We start from the raw sequence: 23508 nt of genomic DNA on the forward strand, positions 1-23508 counted from the left end.
TTAAAAATCTAAATACAACTTCCACTGCTCTATTGATCTTGTTTTTAACTCTTTTGCTAATTTCAGTAAGTGATTGGTATCCACATATGGATAATGTTGAAGTAGCTTAAGATTCATTATAAAACCACCAGCCAACAAGCGACTTCTTATGAAAAATGGCATATCACAACACTTCAACATTATGATAAGATGTCGCTTGTTGGCTGGTGGTTATACAATGAATCTTTAAGCTACAAGTCTTCATCATGTCTCTTAAGGAGTGTGGTCGAATTTGCAATTGTAGAATGTATGTCCACGACACTGTTATCCAATTGTTGACAAAAGTGATCTCGAAAGTCATTTAGCAAGTCAACAAAGAAAAAATATGTGTCAACTTCTATATTCACTACATTGGACTCATCCAGATCTATTTTGAATACATAGAACAATGGAGCTACAACTTCATTCATCTCTTGTGTTGAAAATGTTAGCTAGTTTGGATACCTGATTATCGAATTTTAATGTTGTCAAATGACAATTAAAATTCATGTGTATTATCTCAATTAAATTTTTTATTGTGTTGGACCCAAATGTAATGTGGGAAGCAATTAATTATGTTATTGGGTTGGACCCAAATGTAACATGGAAAGGCAATTCAATGACTATTGGGCTGGACCCAAATATCTAATGTGGGAAATGTATAATGACAATACAACATTATTTAATTGTCATGCAAGCCAACTTGAGGATGATTGGCACAAAAAGGGTGATATATAAACCACTTCAAAATGAAGTCATTTACAAACAATCATTTATCAAATGCTATCTGCTCTCCTAGCAACAATTCCCTCTCATGTGAACTTGTATAAGGCGATTGTGCAAAAACTCTTCAAGGTTGAATGTGGCAAAGTTGTCAAAGTTCTTCATAAGGCTCTTGAGCAAATCTGATCTAGAGATCTGCTCCTCCTCCTTATCATCTGCTATTAATAAAGGGTTGCATTCATCACTGATATCTTGAACAACAATCTGAGATAAGTCATTGCCTTGTAAACTGTCTATATTTGAGATAATACATATCACATTTAAAGGCTAGGTTTTTCACCTCTAAGAGGGAGGCTTTCCTAGGCTATTGGTGTCTTGTGTCTTGTGTTTTATTGTTGTTATTGTTTATTCACAAGCTGATTATAATCTAATTGGTTAAATTAACATTTGATTGCTTAAAATTAACACCTTGCACATATCTAATTCTCAGGTTAAGTTTTGCAAAAATGAGCAATATATCTTTCAATAATTCCTGATTTGAAATTGCCGAATTAGAATCTCTAAAAAAATGCACATCTGGATGTGTACGTTTCACATCATGTTTTGTATCCTAGAAGAACTGATTACAGATATTGCTTTGGATGTGTACATTTCACATCATTCTTTGTATCCTGGAAGAACTGATTACAGATACTGCTTTTCCCAAGACTCAGTGGATGTTCTTCATGGGTGATTTAAAGTCTTCTAAGAATTCCACTTCCATCCTTCTTGTTACTTTTCAAGGATTAACAAGAAGCTCCTCCATGGCATGATTTTCTCAAATTTAAGCGCTGAAGATCAAACCCTAAGACCATCAAATACTTTGCATGCATGCTTCATAATACAAATAGCTCGAAATGTGATATAAAAACTAGACAAACAAATAAGAAAAGTCAATAAATTTTGCCTTTTTGAAAAAGATAGCTCCTCGCTAGCCCTCAAGCTTATTTTGGCTTGATTATAATTTGTTGATGATTTAAATAATATAACATTAATACAAAATTTATCTAGGGCTGATAAATCATATAACCCAAATACCAAAAACTTTTCCATATAAGTGAACTGAAACTGGAGGCCATAAACACTGCAAAGATTTAACATTAATCACACTGAAGCCTGTAATTTAGTCTCTCACCAATCTGGAAGAATTAAATCTTACAACCCCATATGGGAGTTGGGCCTTTGGCTATCCGACCAAAAAATAAATTCATTTTTAATCAAGAACCTCTCAGATTGCCACAAATCTAGAAGTTGTTGCATTTGGGCTCAAAATATCATCTGGGTTGCTCTAGAATCTTGATATCTGAAACATTTTCCTAGATCATTTTTGACCATTTGATAGTCATAAATACATTGAAACTTAAAAGAAACTAGACAACCATACTACTATATGTCTTGAAAAACTTTCTATCAAACGGTTTTGGAAGAAAATCAGCAGGTTGCAAGATTTCAATCTTCAATGTCGAGGTCTTGGATAAATGCAACAGGGATCAAACCTAGACTCTATCATCGGAAAGTGAATAGGCACTAAAACTTGCCAAATTAAAGATACCAACAAATCATTCCAAAACCTTGACATTTACACCTCTTAATTATGAGAGACTGGTTCTTGTGTATCATTATTCATGAATGATGACTCAATGATTTTGATTTATATCATAATTTGGCTTGAAATGAAAAAATTGATGAGATCAAGGGGCTCTATAATGAATGGTTCGTAAGACACAACACTTCTGAACACCTTGCAAACTAAGGTCGGGTCCCATGGAGGGGGGCTTGCTTAAAAATAGAGCTAAGGCTGATGAGAATTTTTAGAAAAATTTTAAATATGGTGGTCCCATGAATGTTGTTGTGCAAACCAGCTTAAAATTTGAACTACTAAATTCAAGGAAGTTTGAGCACAAAAAAGATAAAATTAATTAAATAAATGTCATTTTCCCTCTTCATTTGATTTTGGTGAGAAATGGAATGTGCAAATTATTGACAAGTGGCAAACAAAGTTCCTAAGCTGGTGGGGCAATTTCTAGCACCACCCTTTTTTTATCTGCTTCCTAAAAAGTAGGGGCTCCTTTTTTGGGGGGAAAGATTCTAAATAATCCTGTAGAGGAAAAAAAATTGCTCATGGGACCATTTTTTCCTTCAAAATAGAGCCTAAGCCCCTCCCATGGGACCCCAGCTTAAGTGGGCTTAATCTTGGAGAAAATGGAGTAGTACTGGAATGAGCAACCTTTCAAGAAGGCCCAATATTTCACCTCTGTGAGTATCACCTAGATGCAATGAGTGCTAAGCGTACCATTCATTCTCATGAGAGATGGCTTATTGTGAGGCACTACTCATGAAACATAAGTCAATGAGTTTGACTCATAAATTACACAATTGAATCATAATTAGCAATATCATAATTTGACTCTCTATGAAAAATATCTCCTACTTATCAACTTATTAGCTTCAGTGACTCTATATAATAAATGATTCAAAAGGCACAACACTTGTGAAGGTTTTGCAAATGGAGTGGCAAGCTAAATGGGTTTAACCTTAGAGGAAACTGTTGGCATATGTGCAGAGTTTGATGACATGATGATATTGTATATTCTCATTGATGTCAATATGTTGAAGTATGAACCGGTATATTGAAGTAAGCAAACTAGCAAGAGAACCGGTATGATGATGTGAACCGGTATATGTGAAAAAGTGAACCGGTATGTTGGTTCAAGTGAAGCGGTATGTTGAAGTGTGAACCGGTATGATGGTATGAACCGGTATATTTAAAGTTTTGTATCGGGGTTTGATTTGATATGACTACCGGCTGGTAGTCTCAGCTTCAGGATTTATGGTTGATGCATTTCAAGTCTGTTTGATTCAACTGACGATATTCTATGATCAGTTAGCATGAAAATGAAGATCAGATCATGTTGCCACGTTAGCCTTGTGCGCGTGAAGGATTTCCTTGAGGATCTTGCATGAAGAAGATTGATCCTATCTACCTCGAGAATGTGCAAAGTCTCAATAAACGGTGGAGAGCGCATGATGGGTTATTTGCTTCCAGAAGCGGCAAAGAACGAACGATGGAGAACGTCTTGAGATTTGTTCAAGATTGTTTTATTCTATGCAATGTGTTTGAATGATCAGGATTGAACCGACTATATTGATAACCTAAATGTTTAGGGTTTAGGGTTTATGCTACCGACCTATCCGTTTCCTATAAGGTCAATGATGATTTACATTGTGAAGTTGTTGGCAAATGTTATGTGTGTATCTAAGTGAAGAGATACTTGATTCTTTCCAGACTGGTGCAATGAGTTGAGATCTGCAGAGTGTGATTGCAGATGTGAAGGAACTAAAGTGGATATGTCTTGGCATTGAGTGTTGTTATTAGATCAGTGTATTACCTGTTGACTTCAAACCATTTCAGCGGTTGAAAAATCCCTTTAACGGGTGGCTTTAACAAGCTTTTTATAAATCCTTTAACAGGGTGACTCAAAATCATTGAGTTCTCAAAATCCTCTTCCAAGGTAACCTTTAACCGGGTGATCCCTAGCAGGATCGGTTCCTAGCAGAACCTATTGTAAAGTCCTTAACCGGACTAGACTCCTAACATAGTGGACTTCAGAAGAGTTCAAGAACAACTTGTGGGTATTCATCCCCACCGTGGTTTTTCCCATTTTGGTTTCCATGTGAAAAATCAGTGTGTTATGTGTGATGTTTTTTCATGTGATGTCTTAGTGTTTTCTGTTAAGTGGTAAACCATGTTGATCCAGTAGTCATTATATTTCTGATGATGTATTACTTGTCTAAGCATATGGGTGAAGTGGAAATGAGATATTAGGTTGTGTGAAGATCTAAGTGTTACCAGTTTATGTGTTTCACAGTCTTATTGTGTTTTACCGGTAGTGCCTTGATTTAGATAGGTGATGTTGTTTACCAATTAGTGCAGTCTTTGCAGTCAAAGTGGTTTAAGGAAGTTTTTGTCTATACTGATTCAACCCCCCCCCCCCACCCCTCAGTATTTGTTGAGTATATATGGGTAAGTGCACAAAGATGGTGGTCAAAAAGGGGGTATAAGTGGACACTTTTTTTCTGAAATCGGGTGAACCTGAACTTGGAGGCAAAATTTGAAAGTCATCCACTCAAGATATGAAGATAATCAAAGAACAAATATTGTAGTACTCTGAATCTGGTTTCCAAACTACTGAAATTTTTCAAAATTGGATAAGATTAAGGGGGTCAAATCCTTCGCGCACGAAAAATTGACCCTGATTTCATCTAAAAAACATAACATAGTGTCTCACGTGTGCATCAAAAAAGTCATAGTTAGATTTAGTATTTTGACAAATCCTTTGGCAGAAAGATATTTAAGAGTGAGCACTAGAAGATGTGTAGTTTTTGTAATTTTTTGTTGAGTATGTTTTTTTTAATGATTTTTCCAATCGAGCACATCCTTAAAATTAGGTACATGTTCGTGCGTGAAGCATAAGTTGCACTAAACAAATCGAAAATACAATTTTTTTATAAAAAAATTGTAAATAATCAAGTGCACTACAATAATATATAAATTTTTTTAAATTTGGATAAGTATATCAAAAGTTATTCAAAAAATGGTGCACCTATGTCTGTGAGAACTATGGAGACACTGGTAAAATAAATTCAATAATAATATGGTATTGTTGTTCAAATTGAAAAAGAATTATATGGTTAGAAAGCTCAGAAGATGGGTAAAAATATGGTGGAAATTTTAGAAATACCCACTTGTTGAAGTGTAAACCTAATGATGACAAAGTCGATAAACCAAGTTGATAAAATGAAACACGTCAAAAATGGGAGAAATGGAGGGAAATCAAACTTCCAAACCATAGCTTTGTCATCCAGGCCTATTTCCAAGCCTAAACAGTCAAAAGCGCGTATGGGGTACTTATGGTTTAAAAAGTGCGTATGGGTTACTTATAGTGTAAGCGGCACTTACGCGCTTGTTTCCCTATAAACAGTGCGTACATGCTAACTTTACTATAAACGGCATGTACGCGCTATTGTATAATATGATATTCTATATATAACATGTGTATATACATATAATATATGTAATATATAATATGTGTATAATATGATATTGTATATATAATATGTTTATATACATATAATATATGTATATATATAATATGTGTAATATGATATTGTATATATAATATGTTTATATACATATAATATGTATATATATAATATATTAAACATATATATACACATGTAAGTGTATTGTCTCCCCCTCTCAAATGCATACAAGGTGCCTCTCTCTCTCTCTCTCTCTCTCTCTCTCTCTCTCTCCATACCCCATCCCTCTTTCTCTTCTTCTCTCCCTCCCTCCCTCCATACCCCACTACAACTGTGTCTGCACTTCTATAGAAGTAAGTGAATTTATTTCTTGTCTGCAACTTCCTCTTTGATTTTTATCATGTATGCTCTCTTAAGAAAATTGACTGATGGATTTGTGTGTGTATATTGAATAGGAGGAATAGGGTTTGAAATTGAACCACGGGTGTATTACTGTGACAAACAAGGAAACCTGTAGCAATATTCTTCTCAAATGTGTTTTTAATGAGCAGAGTAGATGTGGAAAATAATGTCAACAAAGCAACATGATGAGTCAAAGTACCTACAATATGTTTTTCAGAAGGAAACAACAGGTAGGAAGAGAAAGAGGGAGAGTAACACAAATGATGTCATGTAGAATGATAGTGGTGAGTATGCGAGAGTTCCCATGTTGTTACACAATGCCTGTCACCTAAAGAAATTAAAGTTTGTTGTATGCATGGCAGTGGTAGTATATGATGATCATCACTTGTTAAATAGCTTGGAACGATACATTCCCATGAAAGAAATCAAGTATGTAATTCTTATAGTCACAATCAAGATCGGTCTTATAACCTTGCAAATTGAATAGCATCATATGTTTTAGAACTTAGGCAGTACTCTTAGGGTTAGGTCAAGCTCTTACACTTGTTTTTAGCGAAGCCTTGTTGTTTGTTCGCTTGGAGTCTCAATGATTGATGGATTTGTGTGTGTATATTGAATAAGAGGAATAGGGTTTGAAATTGAACCATGGGTGTATTACCGTGACAAACAAGGAAACCTGTAGCAATATTCTTCTCGAATGTGTTTTTAATGAGCAGATCAGATGTGGGAAATAGTGTCAACAAAGCAACATGATGAGTCAGAGTACCTGCAATATGTTTTTCAGAAGGAAACAATAGGTAGGAAGAGAAAGAGGGAGAGTAACACAGATGATGTCCTGTAGAATGATAGTGGTGGGTATGCAAGAGTTCCCATGTTGTTACACAACACCTGTCACCTAAAGAAATAAAAGTTTGTTGTATGCACGACAGTGGTAGTATATGAAGATCATCACTTGTCAAACAGCTTGGAATGATACATATAATCCAGTTTTAGAGCTTTATTTATTACAGGCTTCTATTTTGTACTTTGAATTGTTCAAACTATATAGGTTGCCAATATAGGAAATAAGGGACTATGGTGCACGGGCACTTAGCAATTTTTGTTGAGTTTGTTTCCAGGATTGTGGAATCATGTTTTTATTTTTGTAATAAGTCCAAGAGGCCATTGAGTGTGTGCTCAAATGATTGTAAGGGCCCTAAGAGTCTTTGTTTGGCCATTGTTGGCATATGAACTCTTAAGGGTGCCAGGTAGAGCACTTAATAGGATAAGTTTTTTTTGGTTAATGTAGGTTAGCTAATGTTGTTTTGAGTTTGTTAAGGTCATATGAGTCATTTGAAAGTAAACAATTTTGGGTTTGAGAAAATTTGCTCACCTATGCAACAAATTGCAAAATTTGCAAAAGTTGCAAAAGTTGCAAAAGGTGCAAAAGTTGCAAAAGTTGCAAAAGGTGCAAAACTTGTAAAAGTTGCTCACAACAACTTTGCAACATTTTCAGACACCAATGGTTAGTTGGTTGACACAATTAATAAAGGATATTTCCTGCACATATTATTAATGCAATTTTTTCTTTCCTTTAATTCTCAAAATATGAAAAACTAACTGTCATCTTTTTTGGGAAAACAAACATTCAATCCAACAATCGTCAGGTCACAAAGAAACTATCGGACTAATGGCTTAATGTTTCCAAACTGATAAGAAGTTTATAACTACCACCCATTGACACTAAGGTCATAACACAACCAAGGCCCAAATTACACATAAACTGCATTGACCATGAATACGTTGCATTCAATGTAAGAGGCACAATGCCTGTTTTGTTCAAGCAAACAAGAAGTAAACCAAAATCAAAGAACAAATGCTAAAAATAGAAGAGAGGGATGGAGATGCCCTTGCATCAGACTCCCTAGGAAGAAAGAAAATCATGAGCTACTACTCATGAAGTATTCCATAAAATGACCCAACTTAAGCATGTCAAACTCAATCAGCTAAGAGGCATCCTCAAGAGAATGATCTTTCCATTTGACCAAGTAGAAAAAGTATTCATGCTGGCAGGTTTTCTTTAACAGTTGTTTATCCAAAATACAATCTATACTTTACGAAGGGAAAGAATTTATTTGTAGTTCCTGAGGGACTAATTTGTTTGCATCTATCATACCTTCATTCACACTCCCTTTATAGGGATATAAATCTACTATATTGAAGATGGGAGAGATGCCCAAATCTGAAGACAAAGCTATCTCATAATCATTGGTAAAAATAATTCCTAGTATTCAACAAGGACCAACCTTCTTCATGTGAAGTTTATTGTACATCCCAGTAGGAAACCTCTCCTTTTGAACATGATCCAAGACAAGGTCTCCAACCTGAAAAATGAATTTCTCTCTATTTCTTGTCAATATGTTATTTATACCACTAATTTCTTATTTCAATGTTCATATTCATTGCTTCCTGTAGATCATGGATGGCTATAGAAAAATCTTCACCATTTGTAGTGTGTTTCTCCATCCCACCATGATCTCTAAGTTCAAACATATCCTATAGGTGCATTATATATAAAATATATAATGAACCAAACCTTGTACTTTTGTTTGGAGAATCACTATAAGTGAACTATGTTTGTTCTAATACTAGATCCTAACTACCAGGTGTTTTCCCATCAAGACGCCTTAGCATATTACCAAGACTCTTGTTTACAACCCCAGTTTGACAATCCATTTGTGGATTCTAAGTAGAACTGAAACACAAATTAGTTTCCAACCTCTTCCAATGTGTCCTCCAAAAATGTCCCACAAACTTTGAATTGTGATCGAATACTATACTTGTTCTATCCAAAAACAAATGGTATGCACAACTTGTTATCCTTGAACAACAAGCCCTCCTATGGCATATAATCTATCTATGGTCCTCTATCTCTACTGATAGGACTAATGTAATCTTTGAATGCTTCCTTCAAATTGGCATCATCTTCCCACAACTCCTTCAATCTTTCAAAACCAACTATATTCGTTTGTATTTCTTGCAACAATAAATTCTTCCTTCTTAATGCATCATCAACCCTATTTATTTTCCCAATTTTATGGTTCAATACAAAGTTAAATTTTTTAAGATATTCTATCCATTTAGCATGCCTTTGATTTAACTTATGCTGAATATTTATGAATTGTAAAGCATGATTATCAGTATACACCACAAATCATATAGGAAACAAGTAATGTCTCCATTTCTTCAATGATTGTACCAAGGCATAAAAGTCAATATCACAAGATGAATACTTTGTCTTAGCCTCATTCAACTTTTCCCTAAGTAAGCCACTGGTTTCCATTCTTTACTGAGAACAACCCCAATAGCTAAACCACTAGAATCACACTCAACTTGAAACACTTTATCAAAATCAGGTAAAACAAGGATAGGCTTCTCAATAACCTTTTTTTTAAGAAATATAAAACTTTCTTTAGCACTTTTATTCCATCCAAATGGTCTTTTACTTCTCCTAATAGTTTCAATAATTGGAGCAACAACATGACTAAAATTCCTTATAAATTTATGATAAAAAATAGCAAGAACATGAAAAATCCTTACCTCCATTGCACTTCTTGGTGTAGGAAAATCAAGAATGGCCTAGACCTTTTCTTCACCAATTTTTAAGCCATCTTTGGATACCTTAAATCCCAAGTAGATTAGTTCAGTCTCCAAAAAACATACAATTCTTGATGTTGATCTGCAATTTCTCCTCATGCAATCTCCTTATTACCATCCTCAAATGCTCCGGTCTATGTTCCTCCTTTAATCTACTAAAAACCAAAATATGATCATCCAAATATACGATCACAAACTTCCCAAGGAAAAATTTCAATACCTTATTCAACAGTCTCATAAAAGTAGTAGGTGTATTAGAGAGTCCAAATGACATGACCAACCACTCGTAAAGACCATCATTAGTCTTAAATGTTGTCTTCCACTCATCTCCAGATCTGATCCTAATATAATGGTAACCACTTTTAAAATCCATTTTGGAAATTTACATAGAGCCACTCAAACAATCCATTGTATCCTCAATTTGAGGAATAAGAATTCTATATCTAATTTTTATCTTACTAATAGCCCTAAAATTTGTGCGCATTCACCACTCAGCTTCCTTTTTTGGTACTAAAATGGTAGGAACAACACAAGGGCTAAGACTTTCCCTTATCAAACCTTTCTGAAGTAGCTCTTCAACTTTCCTTCTAATCTCCTCATTCTCCTTAGGTGTTAACTTATATTGAGCCTTATTTGGAAGGATAGCCTCGGGAATCAGATCCATGTGATGACTTATGCTTCTAATAGGTGGCAATGCATCCAGCAACTCTATTGCAACAATGTCTTTGTACTTCTCCAAAATGGACCTTGTATTTCTTGAGGTAATTCTTCCAATCTTGTTGAAGTAAGGACAAGCTTGGGCTTAAGTACCAAAGCACGAGTAAACTCTTTTTCCTTCATGGCCTAAATGAATTCATTTCCACTCACCAACATAACTTTCCTACTACTACAACCACTACTGTCTCCTTCTTTCTCTTGGAGAGGCATTAAGATATGTTTAACTCCATCCTTCTCTATGGTATAAGTGTTCTCACTTCTTTCATGCACCGCTTTCCTATCAAATTACGATGATCTTCTGAGAAATACATGGCACACATCAATGGCCATTATATCACATAATACACTATATTTATAACCACCAATCTGAAAATGAACACAAGCCTACTGACTTATCGGCAATTGATGCCCTTTCTACAACCATGACACCTTTTACTAGCTATGCCCATATTGGTTGCTCTTGAAGCATTTCCCATTGAACTCTCTTCCTTTACCTTATGAACCTCATCTTCCATATGATCTTCCTTTATTTTGATATCGTCCTCTATCATTACTAGCTACTCTACTACAATGGTGGGTGTTACCAACAATAATATTTAAGTCGCGTCGCCTTAACTAGCAAGGAAAGGAAAGGGCGAAAAAGGCAAGTAACAAAAAACCAATTTTGGGATTACTCGTCATTAAGAGACAAGTCCTTCAAAATAATGGCATGAGCCTACATCAAGATTTCATGCAAGTGGATTCAAATTTTGAAATCATTAGCATACGCACCCATCCCCGCCAACTTGTTTGTCGCACAGTTGCCTTCCTGTCTCACATGGCAAAACCTGATGTCTCCTCATGAAGTAAGGAGAGAATTAGACTTGGCAATGAGATGGTTGGATTTCCAATCCAATTTTGTTGCCCCTTTGAGCATCATGATGGTGTTTCTAGAGTCACCTTCAACAATGATGTGTTTAAGTCCCTTATTCCTAGCTGTGATCAACCAATGGTAAATAGTTGTCACTTCAGCCATGCTTGAAGTTTGAATTCTATAATCTTCCACATAGTCAAGGATGAGGCTACCACATGAGTCTCAAATCACTCCACCCCCTCCCACTTGACCGGGTTGCCCCTAGATGACCCATCAAAATTCAGCTTCAACCAAACAATAGCGGGAAGGTCCATGATCTAATCCAAAAGTTAATGTACTAAACATACATAATTAAATTCTAATAAAATATTTATTTAATTAAAATTAAAATTAAAACTCCAAATCCCCTTAAAAACCTTTAATCAAAATTAATTATTTTTAATAAATAAAACTCAAAATATTACATCTAATTGCCGAGCATGATTAATACTAATGTAGTTTTTGAATAATGCCTTTTCATTGTCCACTTCATAAATCAATGTGCCAAACACTATTCGAGAAAAATTCGAAGTTAGTACATCACGTAAAAACCATGAGTTAGTTCGGTCACAAAAAGACCCTACTAAATATATCATTTTTCAGTATGGAGAATGTCTTATGAATGAAGGAAAAGTTTTAAATCTCATTAAAAATATATCATTTTTAACATTATCTGACAACTGGCTCATCTGGTATTTTACAATTTCATGTACTCTCTCATCTTTTGTACTAATATAAAGAGCATAAATAAAGTTTTTAGGCTTAGAAGGTTAAATGGGCTCTCGAAAGGGAAATGCCTAAACTAGCTCAGCTTAATCAAAACCCATTACATTTTAAAGCTTCACTTAGCTTACGAGTATGTTCAGTAAACAGGGTTTACAATGTAGTTGAATATTTTCTCTCTGTCTCGATATAATTTTCTGTTGTTTTACCCTTTCCTTGCTTGTTTAAAATATAAATGAGTTATATTTGTAACAGTTTCTCTCTTTTTATTTCCCTAAAAATTAGAGGTCTGCGCTCAAGACTAGACCATTATCTCAAAGTGAGTCTTGTCTTGAATATTTCTCTTAGCTTGAATATTTCTTCAAATCTCTAATATTTATAGACAGTGCAAAAGTCTTGGTTTAATTTGAATATATACTACTTTGCAGATATGAGGACCGAGAGAAAATCAACTCGATCGAACTGGCTATTTGTCCAATTTCACTTCAATTCTCAATGCACAAAAACCCAATCATATGAATTTTGTTATATTTTTGTAAATAACACATCATTATAAAATGCAATGAAGAAAGTTGAATTATACTACTTTAATAGACATAAAAAAAAATCTACCCATTTTTTAAATGATTAAACAACTCTTACATATTTTTAAATATAATATTATATCTTTCATGTCTTAATATCTAATATTCAATAATATCTATTAACAAAAGAATGTCATAACCAATTAAAAGTATCATTAAATACATTCAAAATATGTAATTGATGAAAGAAAAGAATAGTGAATAACTCACACAAAATTTGGTTTAGATTGACCATACTAACACCTCAAGTTTTCTTGCATTCACTTTACCAAAACCCATATCTAAAATGTCATTGACGTAAAATTTATAAACACAAAACAAAGTTTGCTTAGGAAAGAAAGCAACGTATTCAAAATCGGTTCAGATGGTAAATGAAATATAGCTTTAAAAATTTAGGAATGAACTTAAATAGGGTAAAAGGGATGGCCTCATCCACAATATTAAACTATTTACTATTTACATTTTGCTTGCCTTTTTTTTTCATAATTTAGCTATTTCATTACATTTAGAAGTCGTCTGAACATAATAATGTGGAAATAAAAATCTTTAAATATTGATTAAATATTAAAAAAATTAAAATATTATTATATTTTTAATAATTTATAGTATTATATTAATTATATTTATAATCTTATATATATATATGAAGGGGTAAAAACTTTATTAAGAATTAGAAAAGAGTACTACAATCACAACTAGGGGACCCAGCCCCAAAAACTTAAGAATCAAAACTATAAATCCAAGAACAAAACCAACTATCTTCCAGATTCCTATCCTCCTCAAGGAGTTGATCCAAATCCTGACGTAACTCAAGGACATCTGCATCCAATCCTCAATCTTCCAGCCATCATCATGCTCGGAAGCCAATTTGGCCAAACAGTCAGCTACTTGATTCCACTCCCTCAGAATATGAACAAATGAAACCTCCTCCATTTAGCAACTAACCTGAAGAACTCGCTGAACAACCAAGGCTAACTGCCAATTAATATCAGACCTTATCTTAATCAACAAGTTAATCAAGATCTAAGAATTAGCCTCACAAATAACCCTTCGCCATCCCAAGGCACAAGCCCTCTCTACATCATAAAGAATTGCCAAACCCTCCATGAGATTAACAATCTTCTCCCCCTCATGAACTGAGAAAATATATATCATCAAACCCTCTACATCCCTAGCAGCCCCACCAATCCTAGCAGGTCTAGGGTTGCCTCTAGAAGAACCATCAGTGTTGATTCTCAAAACACCAGCTGGAGGAGGTAGTCACCGACCCATCCTCTGCACTCTCCTGTACCCAATCTTGTATCTCTTGAAACCTCCATAAAATGACTAAATCCCTTGTAGACCAAGTCTTTCCATCAACTGTGCATCCCCTTTCCCCAAGGGGAAAACCACTTCACTCTTAGGTGCAACCATCTCTTGTATCATACCTAACATGCACATCCACTCTTGCTGACCTATCAAATTCACACCATAAAATATCCTAGGATTTCGCTCCAACCAAATTTGCCATAGAAGAAAAGTAGGTCCAACATACCAGACATCCTACAAAAAGGAGGTCATCAAGGGGGGCCTTCCCATACTATCCCAGAACTCCACCAAAGAGGAAGCATGAACACAAGGTTGTCTCCAAACTTCCCACCACCAATGCCAAAGTTGCATAACAAAGGAGCACCTGATGGACAAGTGCAAGGAATCTTCCTCGTCTTTCCTACATAGAACACAAATAGAAGGCCCTTGAAAACCATGTTTACGTATATTATCCCAAGTCAAGCAACTATTCCAAGCCAAAGTCTAGACAGAAATTAGATTTTGACCACAAGATCTTATTCCACACCCTCTTCCACCAATTAACCTCTGCCCTAGCTAGCTTTTGAGCCAATAACCCCTGATAACCAGAAGCAACAAAGTAGATCCTCTTAGAATTATGGGTCCATGCCTGAATGTCTTCTTCCGGGAGAGAACTACAATGCCTACTACACAAAATCTTGTGAAGCTCAACACTCTCCTCTTGCATTCCCATATCTAGCCACTTAGCGAGATCCTTCCAACAAGCCCTCACCAAATAGTCATAAAAGGAGAAGGACTTGAATTCACTCACCCTATCCCAACCAGCTACAAGAAATCTTTAGCGCAAAGGAATCAAGTGAGGAAACTGTGAGGTAAGAGGAGGGAAACCATCCCAAGAATCTGACCAAAAAAGGGCTTCAGTACCCCACCTACAGATCCAAATAAACCATCCTTGATGAGGTTTTCACGCTTCTACAAAGTATTCCAAATCACCAAACCTTTCCCCACAAGAGGGTATCTAGGAATATCATAATGAGGAGCTCCAGGAAAATATTTATGAGCAATTATTCTAGCCCACAAATGATCTTGCTCCACACACCATCTCCAGAAAAGCTTAGCAAACACAACTTCTCTGAACAATGTTGATTGACTGAGCCCCAACCCTCCATATTGCTTTGGACTGCACACATCTTCCCACATTACCAAGATCCACTTGGAGGACCCCAATCATCCTCCCCATAAAAACTCTCTCTCCAAAGAATCCAACTCCTTAAGGAACCCCACCAGAGCCACCTAAAGCATACACCTATAAGTAGGGAGATTCTTCGCAATCGGCTTTAGAAGATGAACCCGCCCAGCAAAAGATAGCCATCTATGTGTCCAATGAGTGAATTTCATCCAGAACTTGTCAATAATACCCTGCCAAGAACCCTTGGGAAGACGACCAACAGATATTCAAATACCCAAATAAGTAAAAGGAATGGTCCCAACCTGAAACCTCAATATATTAGCAATTCTTCTCTAGATGGGTACTAGAGTATTGAAGAAAAAAATGGAGGATTTATCCTCATTAATCAATTGTCTTGAAGCCACAAGATATATGTCCACCAACTACCTTAAAGAAGTAGCCTCCCTAGCAGTAGCCATGCCCATCAAGGCAGTATCATCAACAAACTACAAATGAGACTGCAAAAGCAAATCTCCACCCCAGCACCTGAATGATGCCTAACTCAACATTTCTTTTCAACAAATGTCCAAGCCCCTCAACAAGAAGTAGAAATAAGTATGGGCAGAGAGGATCCCCTTAGCGTATACTCCTAGAAGCCCCAAAAAAGATCATAGTGGTCTCCATTTATCAACACTGAGAAGGACACTAAAGTAAAACAACTCATGACCCATTGGATCCACTCCTCACAAAACCAAAAAGCAACCAAGATCTTACGCAGGAAGGACCATTTAACTCTGTCATAAGCTTTATCCATATCCAACTTTATGAACATCATCTTCTTGTGGGAGCTAGCCATGGAATGAATAGTCTCTGTAGCAATAACAACTCCATCCAGAATTTTTCGACCCTCAACAAATCCACTATGTTCCTTTGAGATTAACCCCTTAAGCCACTTCTTCAACCTCTCAGCCATTAATTTTGAAATAATTTCATATGTCACATTGCAAAGGGAAATAGGTTGAAACCAAGTTAGCCTATTCGCCCTTTCACACTTGGGAATGAGAGCAATGAAAGTAGAATTAAAAGCTCTTAACATCTATTTTCTCTTCTCAAACTCCTGGACAACCACCAAAAGATCCAACTTTATAATTTCCCAGAATTCTTGAAAAAAACTCTATCAAGAAACCATCAAACCAGGAGCTTTCCCTCTCTTAATCTGAAACACAATCCCCTCCAGCTCATCAAGAGAAATCTCTCTCATTAGATACTCAATTCTTATTAAGTTCTGATTAAGTTCTGATTAATTTTTTATAATTTCCCAAAATTCTTGAAAAAAACTCTATCAAGAAACCATCAAACCAAGAGCTTTCCCTCTCTTAATCTGAAACACAATCCCCTCTAGCTCATCAAGAGAAATCTCTCTCATTAGATACTCAATTCTAATTTAATTCTAATTAAGTTTTGATTTTTTTTTTTTTGTGTGCATGTAGGTACATCTTGTAACTGCTTTTAATGGTGGAGATCTAATTTATCTAGATCGCTTTTGAAACTACGGAGATCTAATTTATCTAGATTGCTTTTGAAACTATGAAGATCTAATTTATCTAGATCGCTTTTGAAACTGCTTTTAATACATCTTAGATTGGATCAAACTTATATAATACTTTAGATTTCAGAATATTGGGTTCTTTAATATATAGATTTAAGACACGCATACATGTTCTAATGTACATGCATGATGCCTTAGGATCACATAATATGACCCCTTGGGACACCTTGTGATCCTATGGGGTCATAAATGTACATGGTCCTAGAAGGGGTTGAATGCATGAGTTAGAGTGCATGCACATGTGTGACAGGCCTTTAGGACCACATTGTGTCCTAAGGGGTCATATGTGATCCTAAGGGGTCACGCATGTGTTCTAACACATGCATGACCCCTTAGGACCATATATGAGCCCTTTTAACATCCTATACTTAGTGTATACAATATACCCTAACTACTAAGATGTTAAAAGGGCTCATATGTGGTCCTAAGGGGTCACACATGTGTTCTAACACATGTGTGACCCCTTAGGACAACATATGACCCCTTAGAACACAATGTGGTCCTAGTAAAGGCACGTCACACACATGCACATGTTCTAACTCTTGGTATAATATGGACATGGCTTAAAATGGGATGCAGGCCTAATTCGGACATGTGGCAAGAAAGGGGGTCAAACTAAATTATAGGACACATGTGGCTTAAAAGGGGAATGAATTTGAAAATAGGAGATGGCTTAAGGGGATATGTGCATGTGTTCTAGAATGTACATGTGTGACCCCTTAGGACCACATATGATCCAGGCTTAGAACACAATGTGGTCCTAAAGGCCCATCACACACATGCATGTATTCTCACTCATGGTATAATATGGACATGGCTTAAAAGGGGATGCAAGCCTAATTGGGACATGTGGAAAGAAAGGGGATCAAACTAAATTGTAGGACATGTGGCTTAAAAGGGGAATGAATTTGAAAGTACATGTGTGACCCCTTAGGACCACATATGACCCCTTAGGGTAACTATGTGATCCTATGGGGTTATACACATATACATGGTCCTATAAGGGGTTGAACGCATGAGTTAGTTCACGTGTGCATGTGTGACAACCCTTTAGGACAACATTGTGTTCTAAGGGACCATCAATTATTCCCCAACTACTAGGATGGTAAAAGGGCTCATATGTGGTCCTAAGGGGTCACGCATGTGTTCTAACAAATGCGTGACCCCTTAGGATCACATATATGACCCCTTAGAACACAATGTGGTCCTAAAGGCCCATCATAGATGCACGCATTCTAACTCATGTGTTCAACCCCTTAGAACCATGTACATGTATGACCCCATAGGATCGTGCATAGTGTCCTAAGGGGTCATGTATGTGGTCCTAAGGGGTCACACATGTACTTTATAATGTGCATGTGAAATCCCTTAGGACCACATACATGACCCCTTTGGACACTATTCTTGATCGTATGGGGTCATATATGGTCGTAAGGGGTTGAACACGTGTTACAACACATATGTACATGACGCTTTAGGGCCACATATTCAATGAGCCCTTGGGATACTAGGATGTTAAAAGGGCCATATGTGGTGGACTAAGGGGTCACGCATGTGTTAAAACACGAGTGACCCCTTATGACCAAATATGATCCCTTAGGATATGATGTGATCCTATGTGGTCATAGGGGGTATGTTGTATACACTAGATGTTAAAAGGGGCCATATGTGGTCATAAGGGGTCACGTGCATACATGTTAAAAAGCACATGCATGACCCCTTAGGACCAAATATGACCCATTAGGACATGATGTAATCCTATGGGATCATATGTGGTCCTAAGCGGTCGTGCATTTGTTAGAACACATGTGTGACCCCTTATGACTACATATGACCCCTTACAATCCATTGTGCTCCTACATGGTCATATATTAGTTCATATGGGTCAAATGGTCATGTATGTCATCCTATAAGTTTTGGTTTTTCAACATTTTCATTTTATTTTGAAAAAAGGTTTTAGTTTTACTTTTTCTACATTTTAGTTAAATTTCTATGTTTTGGTTTTTGCTTTGGTAAATTTTAACAATGTTTTAGTTTCGTTTTTGTTGTAATTTTTTGGTTTTGGTTTTCATTTTGATTTTGTATTAAATATTTTGGTTTTGATTTTTTGGGGGGTTTTGGTTTCGTTTCAAGGTTTTCAACATTTTTATTAAATTTATTCATCAACCATGAAAAAATAATTTTATTAAAAAAATAGTATTATTAAAACCTAGATTAACATTTTTAAAAAATCCCAATCTAATCAATTCATAAAAACAAATCATTATCAATAATTTAAAAAATAAATTTCAAACTAAATTTAACTAATTTTGAAACTAATAAACAAATTTTTAAACTAAAAACATTCTTTTCTAATGAAAAAATAATTAATATTAAACTAAAAATCTATTTTTTTAACAAAAAAATTTAATTTTTAAACTAAAAATTTAATTTAAATATGAATTATTGAAAAAAAGGGGTGTTGAGCGTACCTGGAAGACTTGCAAGAGGCTTGCTGGCACCTTCTAGGGAGGGCTCCACTCCTTCAATCGGGATCCCATATGGCAAAAATAACCCCACTACGTGTTTAAAAAAAATTATATATTTGAAATGGGATATCGTGTTGAAATGAAACGGGATCCCATTTCATTTCAACATGGATCCATGTTTCATTTCAACATGGGATCTCGTTTGGGGTTCTAGGCTCAGGATCCCGTTTGGTTTTCAGCTTGGGATCCCATGCGTAGGCGAGATCCCAATTCGTCTCCTATTGACTCTGGTTGATTTCCACTTTTTACTAAGTCTAAAACTTCCATATTAAGTGGCCACAACTTCTTTCACTTACCCTAAATAAAGATTCCAATACAGTAAATGGCATGTGAATTAGAGTTCCCTAGGTCAAGTTATGAAAAGATTAGTGAACAATGGTAGATTAGGGTTTTAGAGAAACATACCTATAAATAGTTAAATGTCCACCATTTTCTTGTCTTATTCACTTTTTCAATATCAAGTGTAGAGGGGTCCACATGAGTCAAGATGCCAAGTAGACAAGCACTTCAACCCACAAGGATGGAGGCCCTAAGGCGGGCTCTTAAGGAGGGTGGCCAAACACATGAGGTACGACATCCAACTCTGATTTGTATTGAATTTTATTTTATTTATTTTTTTTGCATGTAGTCCTAGTTTGACCTATGGCCCCCCTAGGTTGGGCACCATGGTCCCACCTAGGCACCATGGACCCATCTAGATGTCATGGTCTCACCTAGGCACCATGGACCCATATGGGTGTAATTGACACATATATGTTTGTTAAGTAATCATTTATAGAAAATATGTCAAATGAAGGTATGCTAGAAGTAGAATCAACATCAATTAGGTGAACATTAACAAGAATGAGATTTAAAAGAAAATACATGACATTCACATTGAAAGATGGTCAATAGGATTCTTTGGTGGGATTAGAAGGATTATATCCAAGTCCAAATGATGACTCACATGTTTAGTTATCCAAAGGAACTTCGATTCTATGTCAACCATTGCCTCTATATCCACTCTTAGCCAAGATATGGAAATTGGGACCATAAAGAGATGCCATTTTTAAAAGATGGCAAATGAAGGTATGCTAGAAGCATAATCAACATCAATTAGGTGAGGATTAAAAAGAATGAGATTTAAAAGAAAATACATAACGTTCACATTGAAAGATGGTCAATGGGATTCTTTGGTAGGATTAGAAGGATTATATCCAAGTCCAAATGATGGTTTGCATGTGTAGTTATCCAAAAGAACTTCGATTCTATGTCAACCATTTCCTCTTTATCCACTCTTAGCCAATATATGGAAACCGAGACCATAAATAGATGCCACTTTTGAAAGAGATGGTGGAGCCTCATACATCTCAATGCCATAAGAAGAATAACTAGAAGAACTAGAAAATTTAGTTGAAGTAGAAGCAACAATTTGGAAGATGTTGAATTTTTTGTAGAGAAGGAATAGAAAACTTTAAAGGAGATTGAGATGCAAATTTAGTTTGAAAATAACTTTGTAAGTTCTTATCAGTTGCTTCCAAAGTATACATCTCATTTTCTTAAATGAATTTAAGATTTTAATAGAGTTGAAGGGATCACTTGCATAGAATGAATCTGAGGTCTCCCTAGAATACGGTTATATGTGAGGGTATTGAGGATGACATGGATAGGTGTAGGTAAAATAGGACCTATCTTAGCATGCAAGGTTATTGTACCTAGTCATTGTCTACAAATACTATCAAAGACACATATAGAATGAGAATTAGGTTGAATGAGAGAAGAATTGACATTGATATTTTGCTACAAGTCAATGCTACACACATTAAGGCCAGATCCATTATCTACTAGAGTTAATCTTATAGAGATGTATAATATCGCCCTATCGATATTGATTCAAGTTGCTCTAAATTTGTTGCACAAGAACTTCATGAAAAATCTGCAAGAATTTAATCTTCAAAACATCCAATGTTATGTAGACAAATTTCAATTTTAAAACTATAATTGTAGTTTAGAACAAGCTTTGAAAATCATATGAACATTGCCATTAAATCTTCAATAGAAAAAACAATAGAAATTTATCCAATCTCAACCACAAAATTTATAGTCATATTGGAATTATAGGCAATATGAACTTGAAGCACAAAATGAGACACCTATGTGATATCTCCAACTGACAATGGGATTTCATCCACTGCCTCCAAGCTTGAGGGTTTGCATCCTCAAACTTGCTGAAAAGCCCAAGCTTCCCAAAATTTTCCAAGAGAGAACAATAACCAAGCATATCAAAATGATCCTATCCATGTACTTAAATACCACATCCTTGTGACTCTTCACATATCCTCTGCCTGTCTCTTGGAATTCCTCTTTAAAAATAAAGTGACTTTATTTTATAATTTGATGTTGACATAAAGTCACTTAAATCTTCTTTAATAAATAATTAAATTAAAAGTTGTCTTTAAAGTTATTATGTTTTGATAACTTAAAAATTAATTATTTAATTGATTTCCTATCTCCTTAGAAATTGCTTGTCCTCAAGTAATACCAAGATCCCAAACAAATCTGAAAAATGTTTCAACATTCCTACGATGTATCTACATGATACAATTGAACTCAACATCCTTGCCCAATTCTACTAACTGTTGAACAATCCACAAAGAGAAAACCAAACTGCATATGTTTCTTGGATCCCATGGCCAAGTTTTAAATCTATTTTCCTCATTATCTAGAGAAGTCAACTCATTCTTAATTTCTCCTCTGTAACCCAGCATAACAACCATCTGAAAGAAATAAACTAATAATCCCACAAGCTGCAAATCCTCCCTCCAAAGAAGTGGACATCTCATACCATGACGGAATTTGATTCTCGGTATACCACTCTGTCAATCTCTTCCCATTTGGCATCCTAAACATATACAACTCATTAATTTTCGAGTTGAATGAGAAATTATATATACTCCTCACAATACAATCAAGCTAATAAGTACTCCCTTTTTTTTGTAGAGATTAATGCTCACATCTACTTGACATATACCTATCATGCTTACGTTGCTCTACTCTATCAAAACTAAAGTCTAGAAGCTTATTATCATATGAGAACCAGTTTGCAAGCCTACTGTAACAAAAGGCATCAGCACTATTAAAATTGATAATCTTTTTTTTAACAACCTCAAGAATTCATTTTTTGACATCTACTAGTAACAACTTGTCCATCCTCACTTCCCAAATATGAAAATGACTATATTGAGCACTCACCCTCATGCTATCAACTCCCAACTTCACTAAAAAAACTATTGAAGGGAAATAATTCATAATTATAGCTTCATTCATAGCAATTATTTCGTGAAGCAAGTGGCGCTTCCTACCAAGATTACCTACATAGAGCATATCAATCTCCTTATGTTCATCAAAACCAATCAGCATACTATTGTTTGCACTTACATAGACTTCATTATCTTTGTCTTGTTTGAGAATCTTCTCATGCCCGACTTCTTCTAACATTGGAAGATCATTAATCATTTCTGTCCCATGACATAAACCACTATGAAATCTGCCCCTAGAATCTGTTATAACAGCTAATTCGATGTGGCATATTGGAGCATCATAGAAGAATTGGTCACCAAAATTCATGAATTTTTCTTCATACTGGTCCTTTTGTTCTTCAATAACATAAAGTGCCTTATTTGAATAGAGAATGGTGCAAACATTATGCTTACTTTCATTCTCACAAAGGGTATTGATTCCTTCAACAATTTGTATGATCTCCTTGGTCTTAGAATTAAATCCATCTTCCTTGTGAATGGCTGCAATAGAAGTCTGATATCCAACCTTATATAATGAGTAATGAGCCATGCTCAACTGTAGACAAAGCTCGTCCACCTCTCTTTCCTTGTCTTCTCAAACTTGATAGCAAGATCCATGTCCATTAGCAGTTGCAAGTAATCCAATTTCATCTTTTCAAAAGCTTCTTTGATTGTGCCCAACTGAGTGCCAGTGACTCCACTTGCAACTCCCTTGTGTCTCTCCTCAATTTGAGTTTTCCAAGTAAGATTTTTGTATTTGTGAGATGCATCTTCCCTTGTTAATACTTGCATAACTCTCTCCTCTATGAACAATAATTTGTCCTTCAAATCTTGCAATGCTAAAGGGTTTTGTTCAATTTC

The 23508-nt window shown here is 35.5% G+C and overlaps 1 pseudogene; it reads right to left on the minus strand.

Moving 5' to 3' along the window:
• On the minus strand, positions 1 to 23197 carry LOC131875383 (uncharacterized; annotated as a pseudogene).
• Between the last annotated feature and the right edge of the window lie 311 nt (positions 23198 to 23508).

This window comes from Cryptomeria japonica, chromosome 4, assembly GCF_030272615.1.
Source record: "Cryptomeria japonica chromosome 4, Sugi_1.0, whole genome shotgun sequence".
Taxonomy (NCBI): domain Eukaryota; kingdom Viridiplantae; phylum Streptophyta; class Pinopsida; order Cupressales; family Cupressaceae; genus Cryptomeria; species Cryptomeria japonica.